This window comes from Pyrus communis, chromosome 10, assembly GCF_963583255.1.
Source record: "Pyrus communis chromosome 10, drPyrComm1.1, whole genome shotgun sequence".
Classification (NCBI taxonomy): domain Eukaryota; kingdom Viridiplantae; phylum Streptophyta; class Magnoliopsida; order Rosales; family Rosaceae; genus Pyrus; species Pyrus communis.
The window spans coordinates 12,528,728-12,545,931 of NC_084812.1; the positions used below are offsets into that span (position 1 = coordinate 12,528,728).

General features: G+C 38.8%; 1 long non-coding RNA gene across 1 annotated transcript; it reads right to left on the reverse strand.

Moving 5' to 3' along the window:
- Window positions 1–585: 585 nt before the first annotated feature.
- Window positions 586–1,149, reverse strand: LOC137746553 (uncharacterized). The gene is made up of 2 exons (XR_011069867.1): window positions 931–1,149; window positions 586–803 (listed from the first exon to the last, which is right to left on the reverse strand). It is a non-coding gene; the product is annotated as an uncharacterized lncRNA (long non-coding RNA).
- Between the last annotated feature and the right edge of the window lie 16,055 nt (window positions 1,150–17,204).

The window sequence follows — 17,204 nt, forward strand, 5'->3', positions numbered from 1 at the left end:
ACTTTCTATATTTGGAAAGAAAAATACAATTATGAAGAGTGTAGAATGAAATTTTTAGAGTGCCAATAACACTTTCCTTTTATATACGGTGATGCAATTATAACAGTCCGTAAAATGCTGCATGCGGAAAAGTTCAAGATACATTCTGGAAGATAAAGTTTCTACATTGCATGGTCTGGGGCCTCATGCTGACGGAGTATCAAGATCACCAAAAACAACATATAAATCTAGATTACTGAAGGTTAATAGTAAATGGTCGTATAAGCAGGGATTCATGACCTATGGTTGGCTTATTTTTTTTTATATCATTCTTTACTGGGCAATAATAACAGAACATCATTCTTTACTACTTTGGCAATGAATTAAATATATAAGTTTCACATTTATGTGTTCTTTTCCAGGACTAATTTTGTAACATTCTCTTACTAAACATATGTCGCCAGATATATATTTTGTCAAAATATAAATTTTGGATGATTCATTTGAGCCAGAACCAAACCGATCAATAGTTCAAATTTACCGTATGCATTACTAGAGAGTATGATGGAGAAAGAAAAAGCACGGGAAACTTTAATTAGGCTAAACTGCTCTGAATATTTCTTGTTATTCCAAACAAGTATTTCATACATATACAGTACATAATCACAATACATGTAGTTAACAAAGAAACTTCAGGGATTATGCTTCTGTGTATAGATGTAATCGACATGAGCAGCCAGAGTCCTTCTCATCAAGCACTCCTCCTCTGCAACTCCTTCACAGCTCTCACCCATCACCTCATCAACCTGTTCTGTTTCAACACCCTAATTAACACACACACACACACACACACAAAACTATATATCAAGCTCATAATCCCAGTACTAAAACACTATAAAGAAATCACTGTGTAATACTAGAACACAATAAAAACGTTAAAACTTAACAAACCTCGAGTCGAGTTTTCGCATAATTGACTGCTGAAAAAGCTGGTTCTGGTCTTGCTGCATAGACTAATAAAGTAGAGCACAGGACGAGAGCTAAGAAGAAGAGGGCTTTAACTGATCCGGCCATTTCTCTGTGTTATTGTACTACTGCTATATGAAAGGGGTAGGGGTATATATAGAGCTTGGTATACACCGAGTGAGAGATTTAATAAATTTATGGAAATGGGATAACAAGATGACCATTTTAGGCTTTATGATTGTGTGAACTAAGGGCGATAGAAGGACGACTTTATGTAGCAGAATTTTATGGACCCAAATGTCTTGTACGTAATAGACCACATTGTATTGGATATAACATAATAAATTAAAGGCAGACTATTTCTGTTTCTTTCAAATTTTGATTATTATTTTCATGCAATTCTAGCTTATGACCAAATTAATTAATTGGTAGGTTAAAAAAAAAAAAAAAAAAAAAAAAAAAAAAAAAAAAGCGACCGCTGAAAGAAGTATTAATCAAACATAAAAAGGTGTGAAAACTCGTCTTGCTGATACCGCCGGGGATTTGTTTCATTGCATTTTGTTGGTAGATTAATGGCTTAGCCGACCTACACTTGAACAACTTGAAGAGGTCATTAAACAAGAAAGAGGCCAACGAATCCAAAAATGATTCCTTGTCGGTTAGAATAAACTGAAGAAGAAAAAGATATTTAGCTAATGGTGTCATACTTCAAGTAAAATAAAGTATAATTCAGTTTGATATTAGATTTTGAAAATAATTTGCATGCATAAGAAAAATTGCGTGCATCTATTGCACGCTGCATCTGTTTTATAATTACAATACTTAGTGATGAACACATGATTTTGTATGCGAAACACATGTTCCTTGCAATGAGTGTTTGAAAAACGTTTTTTACAATGTGTTATAAGTTAATTAACTTTGGAGAAGCTTATATCAATCCTCACTTGTTATGGCATATACCCTATGGTACTATTGTTTCCCGTATTCTCTATTCTGGAATTAGAATGTTCTTTTGAGTCGGTGTTGAAATTTTCAGATTGACGGGTCCAGAGGGCCACTTTAATTGTTATATGCCTAATCCATCAGTTTTAAGAATTTGACACAAAAAATTTCGGTATTAATTAGAATGAGATAATCATATTTAAAGTCACTATTTTTAAGTTACCCCACTGATGTGGGATAGCCAAAGGTCGGCCCCGTTTTCCTCTCCCGTGGCAATACTTCTATGTTCTATTTTTTCACTAGCTTGAAGGATTTGACTTTTACTTAATACATTACCATTTAACAGTCAAAGAAGAGATCTTTAAGGATTACATCGAAATTGAGTTCAAATCTTCTACACCTAAAATTCTTTGCGGTTTCTCTATGACCTATATACTTAAATGACACATGTTATTGGACTTAATTTATCTTTAGTTTTTATTTTTTATTGAAAAGATAAGTAAAAAAGTTAACAATATATTAAGCGGAGTTCAAATAAATGATAAGGTGTCAACAAACAAAATGAGTTCCAGGAATGTCACAAAAAAATTTTAGATGGATTTAATCTCACCGAAAGTAGTGGTCGACGACACTGGAATGTTCTTCAGCTTTTTACTCTGGTTGATTATTCAAAAGAATCAAAACCATTAGACAGTCATATTCTACAACGTTATTCATTCTTTCGTATTGCAGTCATGTTGTAAGTCACCATGACATGTGCATGCATGGTTTTCCTTTTTTTTTTTTTTTTTTTTTTTTTTTTTTTTTTTTTTTTTTTTTTTTTTTTTTTTTTTTTTTTTTTTTTTTTTTGCAGCACCAAGTATTTATGCCGTTCGACTTCAGTGTCTTGGATCTTGAGATTAATTACGCGTAATGATACCTGTGTTGACTCAATTCATGAAAAAAGGGTTCCTCCTCTAACAGTTTTTCTTACAATACCAGCCTTTTGTCTATTATACATCAAGTATCACTATAATTAAGTAATTAAACAGAGCCGACTTCAAACTAAAGAGTGATATAATATATATTTGATAAATGAGGAAAAACTATTGCATCACGAAACAAAGTAAGAATAATACGATATGTAGTAATATATTTTCTTCCATCCACACACTCGCAGTCTAACAACAATCAATTAACATAATCAATTGCGCCACTTGTGCCGTTCTACTTTGACAGAAGAAATAATTTAGGTTAATGAAAGTACAAGTTGATCTTAATTTACTCAGATTTTTTTTAGAATCAATAATCATGTTTGTGTTAATGAAGCAAGAGAACAGAAAAAAATTTACCTTTCTTTACTGAATTTGACCAAAGACAGTTACAAATTCCAGCAAAATGAAGTAAATAAAGAGAATAATGCAGAGTTTAAGGCATGCGTATATGTTTAGGGTTTTGTGCAGCCGAAAGGCAGTACTTGAATGAGTCAAAAGATTTCGAAGTTGAAATTCCTTTTGTTTTTTTTACTAGCAACGATCAAATAATTTTATTAATACGAACCAAACAAATACACGAATGTGTTATATGAGTACATTTTTCCAATCATCAATTTTTTAATCTAGAGGTTAATTTGCGCAACTGACAAATAAGTTAAACCCCTACATGCTATCACAAAACTACCACAAGAACTATGTGTAAATAGTACAATTTTGTAACAAAGACAATAGACACGACAAATCTAGCACCAAAAGCACACACAACACCACCACTAAAGCCGAGTATTGGACCAAATTCGTGCACCACCGTGTGGAGGAGAGGAACAAACTCGACAACATGTAAAGGAAAAAACACATGTAAGACAACTTTGGCACTAGTGTACCAGCCAAGTCTCTCTAACTATCAAGTTAGTAAGAAATATATGAGACTCAGGCAATGGGCAAGAGAACAGAGTATGTGATTGCGTTACTAGAGAATACTAAAAGTGTATATTTATACTAGTTAAAAGAGAGACCTTTTAGGATATGGAATCCATATTATACTGGGATAATCCAAAAGGATATTGTTAACACATGACCCTTTCCAACTCCTAAAATAGTATAGGCCCTAAGGAAGAAAGACCAAGGCCCAACAAAACTGCAAGACAACTACTTGGTGGTCTTGTTTGCCTAGCAATGAAGCCGACTGCTTCCGCATAAAGTACTTTTTTGGTCATGATGGCAAGTTGACATACTGACAACTTTATAGCACGAAGTCCCAAGAGCAGGCCTACTCGGACACCAATCCCAGGCCACATGGTAGCTATCAACAAGAGTAAGAGCCTATGAAGGGACATAAAGGCTGACTGATGAAGTGCTGGGCATGAGTTCCCACAAACCCTAGAGCCGAGCAAGGCGCTCGGTATGCATTGTCCTAAGATAACAAGCAAGTGGACCTTAACGAAAGTCATTTCGTCACCACGTGTCAACTAAAGAGCGGTGGGGCAGCTAGCAGGTCACGTCTACATACTTGGTGCATTAAATGCAAAGGTATTGGAAGACTTGAGCCCAGAAACTTAGGGCTCATTAAGGACTTATATATGGAGTCCTCCTTACGAATTATCGAACAAAAAGAGAGAGAAAAGAGACCAGATTATTTTGACCGATATTTGTAACCTTTATTCAGTATATTCGAGCACCATAGTGGACATAGTCAAGTTTTCAAGGGTGAACCACTTAAATCTTGTTATTCAGTTCTTATCATTTCAACCCTAAGCCCACCAAGGGCCGACCACACTGGTCATTGTTAACCTCCCAAATTTGAGCCCTAATGGATATCTTGGAATGTAGGAATCTCCAAGAATATAGGATACTTATTTAATCCTCAATCGGATTAGGTTTTTGTGTCATGCGAAACAAAAATGGTCGATCTCAGCAAAGTTGATGAAGGAAAATATTTGATAAACTAAGTTCATTAAGCAACATACTACATGCATTTAACATTTAAATGGCGGAGCATGCTTGTATGCACTTACAAATAATACAAATAATAATAATAATAATAATAATAATAAAATAAAAATAAAAATAAAAACTTAAACCATGAAATTTATAGCCTAGTGGTGGTGGTGAACCAAGACTCAACTCAAAGAATAAAGTGACTTGAGAAACATTATACCTTTAAAGCGCCTAGCAAATGTTTATCATCCATGAAATGGCCTTCTTTCTTTTGCCTCCTTACTCCTTGGCTCCATGGATATGGAAGGATGAACTTTGTTTCTTGGCTCCATGACTTTTTGGATATGGATGGAGGAATGGGTTCTCCAAAAGGCTCCAAAGTTGAAAGCCTCTAAGTTCCTACACTAAGGATGGTTGAGGAAGAAGATGAGTGACCATGGAAGAACAAAATGCTAGCAATGTTCTCCATGGTGGCCGGCCTCTCTAAGGAAGGAGAGAGTTTTTATTTCTCCTTCTTTGCCTCATAGAAAACCCTAATGAAGGATGAAGCTATAAAGTTAACTTTATACCTCATTCTAAGTGAGTGGCAAACTTGTAATAAGTGAACCATCACTCATTCCTCTCTTTGGCCGGTTTTGCTAAGTGTGTTTGGGTTAATTCCCATTTTGTTTTGGTTGTCATACAACTTAAACTCAATGGGTCTTGTGGACCAAAACCTATTTGGTCCTGAAACATGAAACTTACTTAAAGCTCAATATGAACCTTTCGTATGATTAGTTAATAGATTAATTAATCATTGCCATATACAATTAAATTGTCCTTTCATGTCTTCATTATATCCTGCAATCATTACCTTACACAGTGTGTGATCCATTAGGTTCATTTTGGCGAGTTAATGGGTGATTATAACTCTAACTAATCGATTATGAATTGAAACTTACTTTCAATTTTCCTTTTAGTGATTATACACCTTTAGGCTTTCACAAACTATGAGTGGTACTTATCAGCTTGTCATGGCTACCCACGCTAATCAAAAGAGGTTAAAGAACCTATTCAATTTAGGATTACAATGCAGTACAGTCTTTCTTTAATTCAATACTCTTGATCACATTGTTTGGTTTGATAGTTTATTCATATCTACTACCCAATATGATTCTCTAACTTGTATGATTACCTTGAATGTGATTTGGAGCGACTTCTCTGGCCAGCGATTCATAATTATATCATAGAGTATTTTCCCTCAACGGTTTAAAGGTTAGAGATCCTTTTGTTGCACATTCACATATCCCCATGATTAAGTAGCTTAGCCCTAACTATGCCATGGACACTTTCTAATGGAATACCTTTAACGCAGTCAAAGATTAAGGACCTAACCACATGACAACTATGATATCTCAAGTCAAAGGTTTACTCTACATTATCCCAACTATGAGTTCTCATATGACATAAGTATAAGAACTCCTTGTTGTACGTGCTCAATGGACTCATGCTCTATTGAGCACCTACACACTTATCTTGGTGTCATTCACACCAATAAGAGACCAGTCACTCTCCTGGGGAGAAGACATAGCATGTACTGATTTATAGAATCGTCAATGCCCAATTGACAATTCCATGATCATGAACGCTTAGAATATGTGTACAAAAGAGAATGGTCTCATGAATCTAACTTTTGGATAACATTCTCCTAATTACATATTCCTTGGACTTATCGCTTAAGTGTATAACATTTAATGAGAATGCTTTAAACAATATCATTGCCCTTACATTAAACTAGTTTAATTTAACATGTGAAATGTACATAAAGTATCATCTTATGATTGAGTTTAGAGTACATTTTCAACAGTCAGTGGACTTCCCTTATTTTTTCGAAACATAAGATGATGGTGGCATCATTTATCCGTTTGTGCAGCTTGATAAGTCCAGAACTGTTGAGTCTATGACTGGACTTCTGAGATATCGTGTTCTAATCCGTCTTACTCCAGCCTTGAAAAATCATGATACCACAATGATGCCACGTCAACACAGATGTAACAGCAAGGTCACAACAACTCACCAGAGGTAAAACTAAAACTAAAAGCTAAAACTAAAAAAATTGTCTAACCAAGAAAGGACTACCAATCAACTCGTCTCCATCACGAGGATAACACTGTTAAAAGAAAGATTCATAACGTCCACAAAGGGTCCACCACAAGTTTGTCTAGGTAAGGCGGGACAACCACGGGTTGGCTGATGAGCACTTAAACACCATGGAAGATGGATCATTGGAGGTGGATTGTAATACCCTGTTAAAAAAAAATGGTTATATATATATATGTGTGTGTGTGTGTGTGTAACTCTTTTTACCTCAAATTGTAATATTTTTTTTGAATTCTTGATTGCACTATGTTTATACAAGGACTCGTATTTTTGGTATATAAACTAGTCTCAATGTAAGACTATTTTGCTACAAAATTATTTCAACACTAGCTAGTATATATTATTTCATATTTAATTAGAGAGGTCTTTCACTTAAATTGGAGAGCTAAGATTAAGTTAAGATTAGATGAGTTTGGCTTGATCTTTCTCCAAAGGGTGAGGTGGAAGTTGGTAGTTAATAGAAGATAATAATTAGGGGTGTGGTGGTGGGAAGTCTATAGCTTATACGTATGGCTAAGTGTTGAGTTTGAGTGAGTTGGCAAGCTGAGTTAATGTAGTGAGGTTATTCACCCCTAAACATTGGAGAGGTGTGAGTCTATTTAAGGCCATAGACTAGGTACATGTGTTTAAGTGCATGAGTTGGCAATATTATGTGGTTTTAGAGTGTTGATTCACAAGGCTAAGAGGAATCTTAATCATTTGGTTACAATATTCTCTATTCAATGTTGTTCCAAATCTTCCAATGAGGTGAGAACGGGTGGGATTCATATCCCTTAGAGATGAATGTGGCTTTTGAGTATTTGTCCACATGCATGGTAATGATTATAACATGATTGCTTCCAAATTACAAGATGTCCAAGTGTAGCAAAAGGATTTGAGACATGTCATTGAAGGCTTAATTGTGGATTCCATTTCTTCATCCATAAAAGCAAAGGGAGGAGAGAAACGAGGGGAGAACAACACACGGGGAAACAAGAATAAAAACCTCATCTCCTTCCCAAATCACTTTTCTCATTTTTCCATTTACTTTACAGTATGTAAAGGCTTTAAGCCATCTTTCATTGTATTTGTAAGTTTCTCATATATAGTGAAATACAATGAAAGCAAACCCCAGTGGCTCGATTTGGCAAACCACTTAAATCTTTGTGTATTTGCAAGCTTTCATCCTAATCTCAAAGACAATTCTTCACTTCAAATTCCAAACCAAAATTTAGAAAAAGAGGAGGAGGGGGGGTCGATTTGTAGAAAAGAAAAGAGAAAGAAATTGGGAAGAAAAGGATTAAGCAGTGGTTTTTTAGGGAATAAAAATGAGAAGCAAAAAGATGATAAAAAGACATTAAAGGGTAAAGTGTTGTGTGGGAGGAAGAAGAGAGTCGGGTGATCAAGTTTGTGGGTGAGAAAATAGAGGAAATGAGACAAGAAGAAGTAGAAGTTGTGGGTTGAAATAAAAATATAGATGAGGTTGGAAGGGGAAAGCTAGAAGTATAGTTTCATGCCTTGTTGCTTCTGAGATATGTATTTCACTTTCAATTTTCTTCACTAACATGGAAGTCTAATTCTTGTCTAAATAATAACAGGTACTAGCAAGACGAAAGTGAACAAGATGATGGTAATTCTATAGAGTGGTAAATGATCAATATTTTAAATGATGGCATCAAATATTATTACATTGTTTACTAGTTAGTTTAATTTATGCTCATATTTATATATTGTGAGTAAGTGATTATTAATTTGTATGTGCACTATTGCAGTACAGATACATATGCATTGCAAAGTAAGAAAAAGAGTTAAGTTGTGTTTAAGTTGTGAGGATATACAAGGGCTGACGTTTGCCTTGAATATAAAATAATGAACCTTGTATATGTCAGGCGTAGGGTGCAGGGCTTGAGTATACAAATTGGTTGATTATAAAATAATGAAATCTTGTATATGTTAGGTGTCGGGGGAAGGGCTTGAACATACAATTGGGTGTCAGGGGAAGTGCCTATATAATAATGTGGAAACTGAGAGTTTAATTACAAAAATTGGGGTTAAGGGATGAACGGGAGTTAACTCATATTCTAAGGTATTCGGAGCCAAGTGGTATAAGTATGGTATGGGACATGCAGGCTTAGGTGCCTTAGGTATGTGTTGACAAGATTAGAAGGGAGTGAGTACATTCATGCATCTCATTGTATACATTTTATGTATTTGCAAGAGCTACTCATTTCAATTTAGTTGGTACTTTTGTTATGAATTAATTTATGTACTATTCTATTTCCATTGCGTATTCAATAAATTTTAATAATTTAATTTAATTTTTCCACCATATCTTGGTTGTAGAATTTATTTCTATGGCGAAGATATGGCTCACACCCTAACTCGTGAATAGTCTTTATTCGCGGGTCGGGGCTTGACATGGATCCAATCCACCACCACCACAAATCTTACCTACAAAAGCAATCTAATCATAAGGCATAGCTCGTATTTGAGAAAATTACTTCGTTGAATTTCGAAGGGTTGTTTGCAAACTAGTGGGGAAGAGAATGGAAAAGGGGAGACGCAGGTTACGATTAAAGAATGATGAAGCACAACCTTGGAAAAGGGAGGAGGAATAAAGGTAAGGTGCGGATGGGGTAAGTAATGGAAAGGCGCGGTGCATGAGTGGGAAGGGACAGAATCAGGAGGAAGAAGAACTAGGAAATGGGCTACCACTGGCCCCAAGCCAAAGCAAAGGGCCAATGACTGATAAGCTTCAAATTTAGGTTTTTTGGGGAGGGTGAGTAGTTCAGAGAATAAGTTTATCAACCCAAAATGAAGTCGTAATTCTCTCGGTATAAGTAAACTAAGCATTGGGTCGGACTACATATATACATTTTTTTTTTTAAATCTATTGATTGAGAACAAGCTTTAGAAATTCATACATGAACTCATGCTAGTATATTAGAGGAATGAATGGTTAGCTAAAAATGTATATGGTGTGAATGATAAAATAAATCTCACCTTGATGAGAAAAGGGACCTTGTGTGGATGTATAAGTAAATTGGGCTACTGCTCATGTTGCTAATTGGTTTTATGATTGAACCTCAATATTCTTCATGGTATCATAGTAGGCTGTCTGACGGCTAAACGTGCTCCACATCATGTCGTTTGTGTTGTCTACGTGTTTAGCTTGAAAATTCACCACACATGAGGGGACGTGTTGAAAATGAATCCCATATTTATGGAAGAAGAGACATTGCCTAGGCTATAAGTAAGTTGGCTACTTTCCATATTGCCAATTACTTTTATGGTGGAACCTTAGTTGTCTTTATGATATGCTTTAGAAAACTAAGGTTTACAAGAAAATTATGATGCATTGTTGTGTGCGCATTGCTAATGTGTAAACAAAATTGTTAAATTTTAGAAATGAGAGAAATCAAGTACAAGGTAAGTGGATTATTCTGGTAGTTAGAGTAATAATCTTCAACTCATCACGTTTTGTGTTCGAATCATTTCATATCCCTTTTAATGCAGATTAGTGTAGAATATCATTTCTAATAAAAATAAGTAAAAAATCGATTACAAAGCACTTAAATATCAATGTTTCATATGGCCGATGAATCATAGAAAGTCGAAGTTAATTTATATCACATTCTAATACCACTTCTAACTAGACCACTCTTTTGTGCACGATGACGAGCAACAAACTGGCGAATAGTACTTCACCCAATTGTTGCAACCCTACCTAGAGCCCCGCGCCTTTTCTCACCAAAAAAACCCAAAATCCTAAACCTCCTAGCCGCCACCCCTTGCTCTGGCTTGAGGTCGGCAGCAGCCCCTCCCATCGTCTTCTAGTCCTCCCTTTTCTTCCCCTTCCATTTTCACCCTCTGAATCTTTTCTATTCACCCACCTTCCCTATGTTTCCTCCCTCATTTCACCTTATTTCCAGTTACTCCCCTCCCTCATTCTCCCACATCTTTCTCCTTATCCACCACTTCTCTCCCATTTTTCCCTTCACTTTCCCATTTTCTCTTCCTTTTTTTTTTTCATTCTCTCCCCCTTTTATTTTCCCTCTTTGCTTGCTGTATTTCAATACAATTCGGTCAAGATGCTAGCTTGCCTCATCTCCCTAATGATGGTGGCCTGCCCCATCTCCCCAATGATTGCCCCATCTATTCTCAGATGGTGGCGTGCTCCAATCTCTGAGTGTCAGCCTTTGTGGGCTTAAGAAAATTTTCAATTCAAAAACTGTATTTGCCATATTTTGGATATCCATTAATTTCTCCCCATTATGTAATAGATTTTCATTAGCCCCAAATAAACCTCAAATCCTTAATCCATACTACATATCCAACCCTCGAGACTATCTTTTGCTATCAATTTGCCCACTTTCAATTGAGGAGTACGATTGTGCTCCTGTGTCCGATGCCCACCTCAAGAGTGAATCGTCGCTCATGCAGGTGAAGGTGTGCAAAACAGAGACCTTGGTTTCAATGTGGAGCGTTGCCTCGCCTCCTTCTATGGTTATGAATTCATGTCTTAATTTGCCGGCATTGGAACTATGTTCTTGCTGGTCCCCGTACGGTGGATATAATTGTGCAGTTTGGCTACTTCTTTCTGTTTGTATATTAATTGGCGACAAATTTCAATTTTTTTTTTTAAATTTTTTATAGGGTATTTGGGGCTATTGAAGGTCTTTGTCTGGAAGGATGGGAGATCAACAAAATGTTATTTTGTGGTGCAAAATTGGTGGTGTGAGTTGTCGGCCATTTCTGGTTTTCGGGTAGCTGCGGCAGGTCATCTAGCACCTGGGCTTTTAGGGTTTTCCTTACTAGCGACCTTTAGGTCGATGACTAATCTTCTTATGTTAAAACGCATTTATGTTTTTTCATTTATGTACTATTTTGTAATTGTTGCAATGAAGAACCATTACTCCTTCAATGTTTGCATAAGTAGCGTCTTCTTTCTGTATGCCGATTCCTTCTGAACCATGTAAGATGTTCGTTTATACTTCGTTTAATGATTATTACCTACCTTCAACAGAAAAAAAAAACAAAAAAAAAAAAAATTGTTGCAACATTCAATCCATGTGAGTTTGTATCAATCAAACAAAGGTTGATTTCACGACCAAAAAATAAAAAAAAACAAAGGTAATCTGCTAGTTAACTAACGATAATCCACGTTTCATTACTTAAATACACGTGATATTTTGCTTTTATCTTCAATTATTATCAGGTCGCCTTCCAATCACTGTATATCCTAGAGGCCGTGCACAGGAATATAGTAATCTCTAGCACTAACATGTATGTGTGTGTGTACTGGAAATATTAGGGAGATTATATTTTTGTATCACATTAATGTGGTAAGTGATGTTTATATGTCACGTTAATTAATGAATTTATCTCATTCTATATTAGTTGTATGTATTACTTGCCACATTAGATGGTACACCAATGTGATATAAATATATTGTCTTCTTAGCATTACTTGTACATATATGTGTGTGCGTGTGTATCAAGAGCGAGCTAACCAGTTAGCATTTTAATACGAAACTAACCATTCTTTTGGACTCAAGAACAATATTTTCTCATAATCTAAACATATCATTTTTTAGGTTTATTGAAAAATTATCCTAGCAAAAATTCATTGAACCAAAAGCCGTGTAGTTATTTAATTGTGACATGACAAATAGACCAAGTCAGAATTGTTGATAAATAATAATAAAATGTTTACAATAATAGTTAAAAGTTAAATGATTTTCGTTTCAAAAGAAATTTTGCTAAGATTGTGACATCCCGTCCCGGAAATAACGAAACGTACGTGTGAAATGACTAAATTACCCCTAGTTCGTTCTTTGACATTATTGGTTGTTTTGTGTGTTGTGGCATGTGCTGGGCCACACACACACATTCACACTCCCTGTCTCTCTCTGCCCTTTCTCTGTCTCTGTCTCTCATCTCCCTCTCCCTTCCCGTTCACCTTAAAACGTACGGACACACACATAACCATACTAAACCTTGCAGATCGAGGAAACCAAGCATACCATCGAGCTCGTGAGGTCGAGAGGAGCACGACTATACCATTTTCAGGTGAGAAATCCTTTGTTTTCACGTTGATTCGAGGTGGTTCGAATTATGTACTGTTCATGCAAGATTAATCTAGCATGTTTTTGGTATTTTTAAGGTTGTAGTTGTCTTAGTGAGGTCCCAAGGAGCCTTGGAGTGCTTCGTTGGACAAATTTGGACGTCGGGATCGTTGGTTGTGGAGTTGGCCGGATTTTGGAGATTTGGACAGGTAAAATCTAGTGATTTTCAACCCTTAAAAGTAGTATATTTATGTTCTCCTAGTCCTAAGTGTCATTTTGGTGCAAAAATCGTGAAATTTGGACGAGAAATGACCGAGATATCAAGGTTGGAAGTTTTTCCAGTTTTCCGACGGCGCCGGAGCCTCGCTGGAGGTTCGCCGGAGAAGGTGACGGAATATTCTGTCAAGTCTGACGGAATATTCCTGACGCCGTTAACGGAATCTGTCAAAACTGACGGAATATTCCTAACGGCGTCAGTTGACGCCGTCCGTGTACGCCACACGTGCCTGCGCGTGGCCGGCGCGTGTGGCTGTGCCTTGGCCGGTGCGTGGGGGCGTGTGGCTGTGCCTTGGCCGGCGCGTGTGGCTGTGCCTTGGCCGGTGCGGAGGAAAATTTTTCTAAAAATATGGTTGTGATCCTGAGGTTGTGTAGAGCACGTTGGTATATTCATTTGTCCATTTTGAGTAATGTATGAGAAGTTATTACGAGAAGTTGGTTATGTGCTTTAAAGTTAACGTTTTTATAGTTGTTTCACATATAGGTGACACGTACCCCGAGGACGAGCGTGGTCACTCGAGGCAGGGGGGCTACGACCCTTCCACGTACCAGTGAGTGGGCTTTTGTTTTCCGTATATACCTATATACATTTATATTCCCAGAAATTGATTAAAAAGGGTTATTTACGTTATGCCATGCACCTTATTATTATTGCTTATGCATCATTGCATACATTAGTAGTGGTATACATATACATATGCATTTTGGGTGCTGTGGACGCACAGGTAAGTGTCAGGTAAGTGGTATTCATATTTACATTCAGCAGTAGTTTGAGATGCTTAGAGTGCTCATAACCTGCACCCCCGGTGTTAGTGCTCCCGCCCAGAGTAGGGCACAGTCCTTCACGTGATGTTCACCTCCCCACACGCTCAGCTTGGATCCAAGTTAGGTGCACAGTCCTGTCGTACAGACCACTTTAGGTGGTTCCGACTCGTAGGTGACCCGCGATGATTCGCACAGCCTTCACGTGATCGTAGCACTAGAGCGTATATATGTATTACACCCAGGCCTGTCGTACAGACCACTTTAGGTGGTTCCGACTCGTGGGCAGGTTCAGTTATTGAGTTGAAATTTGAGCTCTATATGCAGCCGTACAGGTCACGTTAGGTGACTCCGGCTGCCAGATGTTATGCTATTGATGTGAGATATACCTGAGCATTTGCAAATCATTATGAGGTTCCGACATGGCATATTATTGAGCATGATTGACATACCCTCGTGCATGTTTGGCATAATTATACATACGTATATATGTTTATTTTCTGGGAAGTATACAGGTTTTACGGAGAGGGGTTAGAAAGTATTTTGCTAAATGGTTTTCAAAGAGCTTTGTTTTTGCCCACTCACGCTTTTGTTTTGCGCCCCTCCAGGTTCTAGTTGCTTAGCAGTTGCGGTGGTTTCCCCAGAGGGCTTTTCCGGCGTTTCTGACAGACACTCACCATTGTAGGGTTACCTTCGGGTGTACTATTGTTGAATCTTTGTTTGGACTGCTATAGACCTGCTCTGAATTTGTATTTCACCTACGCTAGCACTTGTTCTAGGACTTTGTATGCTAGTTTTTAATTATTCGTACTTTTATATTACTACCTTATCAGCTTCCGCACGTGCACATGGCTACGTCACCTTTGTGTGACGGCCAGCACGCTCCGATCTAGGTCGGGGTGTGTCAGTTTGGTATCAGAGCCTAGGTTTGGCAGTCCTGTGTCCTTGTGAGTATTCTAATGGTTTTGGTGTCTTCTGTCAGAATTATGCCGCCTTGTCGGGAACCCCGTCGTTCTTCTGAGTCTAGCTTCCCCGATATTGCTCAGTTGGGGGAAGTTTTTGCTACAGCCCTATAGTTAGTGATGCGCCCTCCCCAGAGGACTCCTCTGGAGACTATGTACAATCTGAAGTTGGATAAGTTCAAGGATAGTGAGGGGCATGAAGGCGTAGAGCGCTGGCTAGAACACATAGAGAAGACTTTCCGTGTGCTGCATAATCAGGGGAACTTGCCTATGGAGAGGTGGGTCGAGACGACCTTATGGTTTCTGGATACGGAGTCGGCAGCCTGGTGGGAGCAGGAGCTTCGTAGGTTGACTCCAGATCAGAGGACTGGTTGGAATGTTTTTACGAATTTGTTCAAGAGGAGGTATGTGCCCCCTGAGTATATCGATAGAAAGAAGCAGGAGTTCACTGAACTGAAACAGCGGAAGATGACGGCGAATGAGTACTATCGCAAGTTTACGGACTTGTCTCGTTACCATCCTGATGTCGCTGGTAATCCGGCGGAGATGCTTCGTCGTTTCCGCCTAGGTACTAAGAAGTTGTGGCATTCGATGACGTCTACTACTCATTGTGAGACTTACCAGGACTTCTATGAGATACTGTTGAGGATCGAGGACTCTGAGAATATGTCGAGCGGCACTGATGAAGAGAAGGACGGCAACCAGAAGAAAGATGACAAAGGTAAAGGTCAGGCATCGCTCGGGCCCCGTCAGACTCAGAACTTCAAAAGAGGTGGTGCTAGCTCGAGTTCTTCGAGTGGTGGCTTCAGTGCCACTGGACAGGGTCGTGGAGGTAGATTTTCTGGTGGCGCTAGAGGCCAGAGGCAGGGCGATGGTGGTCGAGGCAGAGCCCCAGTTTGCCGTAGGTGTAACAATCGGCATTTTGGTGAGTGTAGGCGTGGTAGCAGTGGTTGCTTCACGTGTGGACAGGTGGGACATAGAGCTGCGAATTGTCCCCAGGGTCAGCAGCAGCAGAAACCGCAGCAGACCTTTATGCCATCACCTGCACCGCCCCAGCAGATCCAGGGTCCGACTAGCTACGGCCAGACGGGTCGAGGTGGTGCTTACCACTATCAGGGCGATGTTGTCCCTTATACTCCGCAGCAGTATCAGTATCCCCAGGATCCCTATTCCCAGGGTGGCTATCCTCAGTATTCGGGCGGCTATATGCCGTATCCTCCAGCTCCAGTAGGTGGCTCTCAGTGGTATCAGGGAGGACAGTATCAGCAGGGTGAGATTGCCACTAGCAGTGCAGGGTCTTCGAGACAGTCGGGTCAACCCAGTCAGGGGCGTGGTGCTCAAGGACGCGGTGTTCAGGCGAGCAGAGGCCACGGCGGACGTCAGCAAGGCCAGGGGTGTCTTCACAATATTTCTTTGCAGGACGCTCAGAACAACCCAAACTTGATTATGGGTACGTTAAACATTCTTGGTTGTTTTGCTAGAGTCTTAATTGATTGTGGAGCTACACATTCCGTAATTTCTCATACATTTGCTCAAGTGACGCAACCTCGCCCCACACCTCTAGGGTACGATTCAGAGTTCACTATGCCTAGAGGAGAGAGATGTGTTGTAGATTGTGTGTACCCAGGATGTCCAGTGATCATAGAGGGTGTTGCTTTGTCAGCTGATCTTATCCCGTTAGATATTGTTAACTTTGATGTGATTCTGGGCACGGATTGGTTGCATTTTTATCGTGCCAACATTGACTGTTACGGGAAAGTAGTTACATTTCACCGACCTGGACTACCTGTGGTTACTTTTGTGGGCGAGCAGAGTGGGGTAAGACACGGGGTTATTTCGGCGCTGCGAGCGAAAAAGTTGTTGTCGAAAGGTTGTCAGGGATACCTAGCTCATGTGGTGCTAGATGAGACTGTTCCTAGCAGAGTTAAGGATGTGAGAGTGGTCAGACACTTCCCTGATGTTTTCCATTAGGAATTACCTGGTTTACCCCCAGATCGAGATGTGGAGTTCACTATTGAGTTGCTTCCAGGTACTAATCCTATTTCTCTAACTCCTTATCGTATGGCTCCCGCGGAGTTGAGGGAATTGAAGGTTCAGTTGCAGGAGTTAGTGGATAAGGGATTTATCCAGCCTAGTACTTCGCCTTGGGGCGCTCCAGTGTTGTTTGTAAGGAAGAAGGATGAAACTCTGAGGCTGTGCATCGACTACAGGCAATTGAA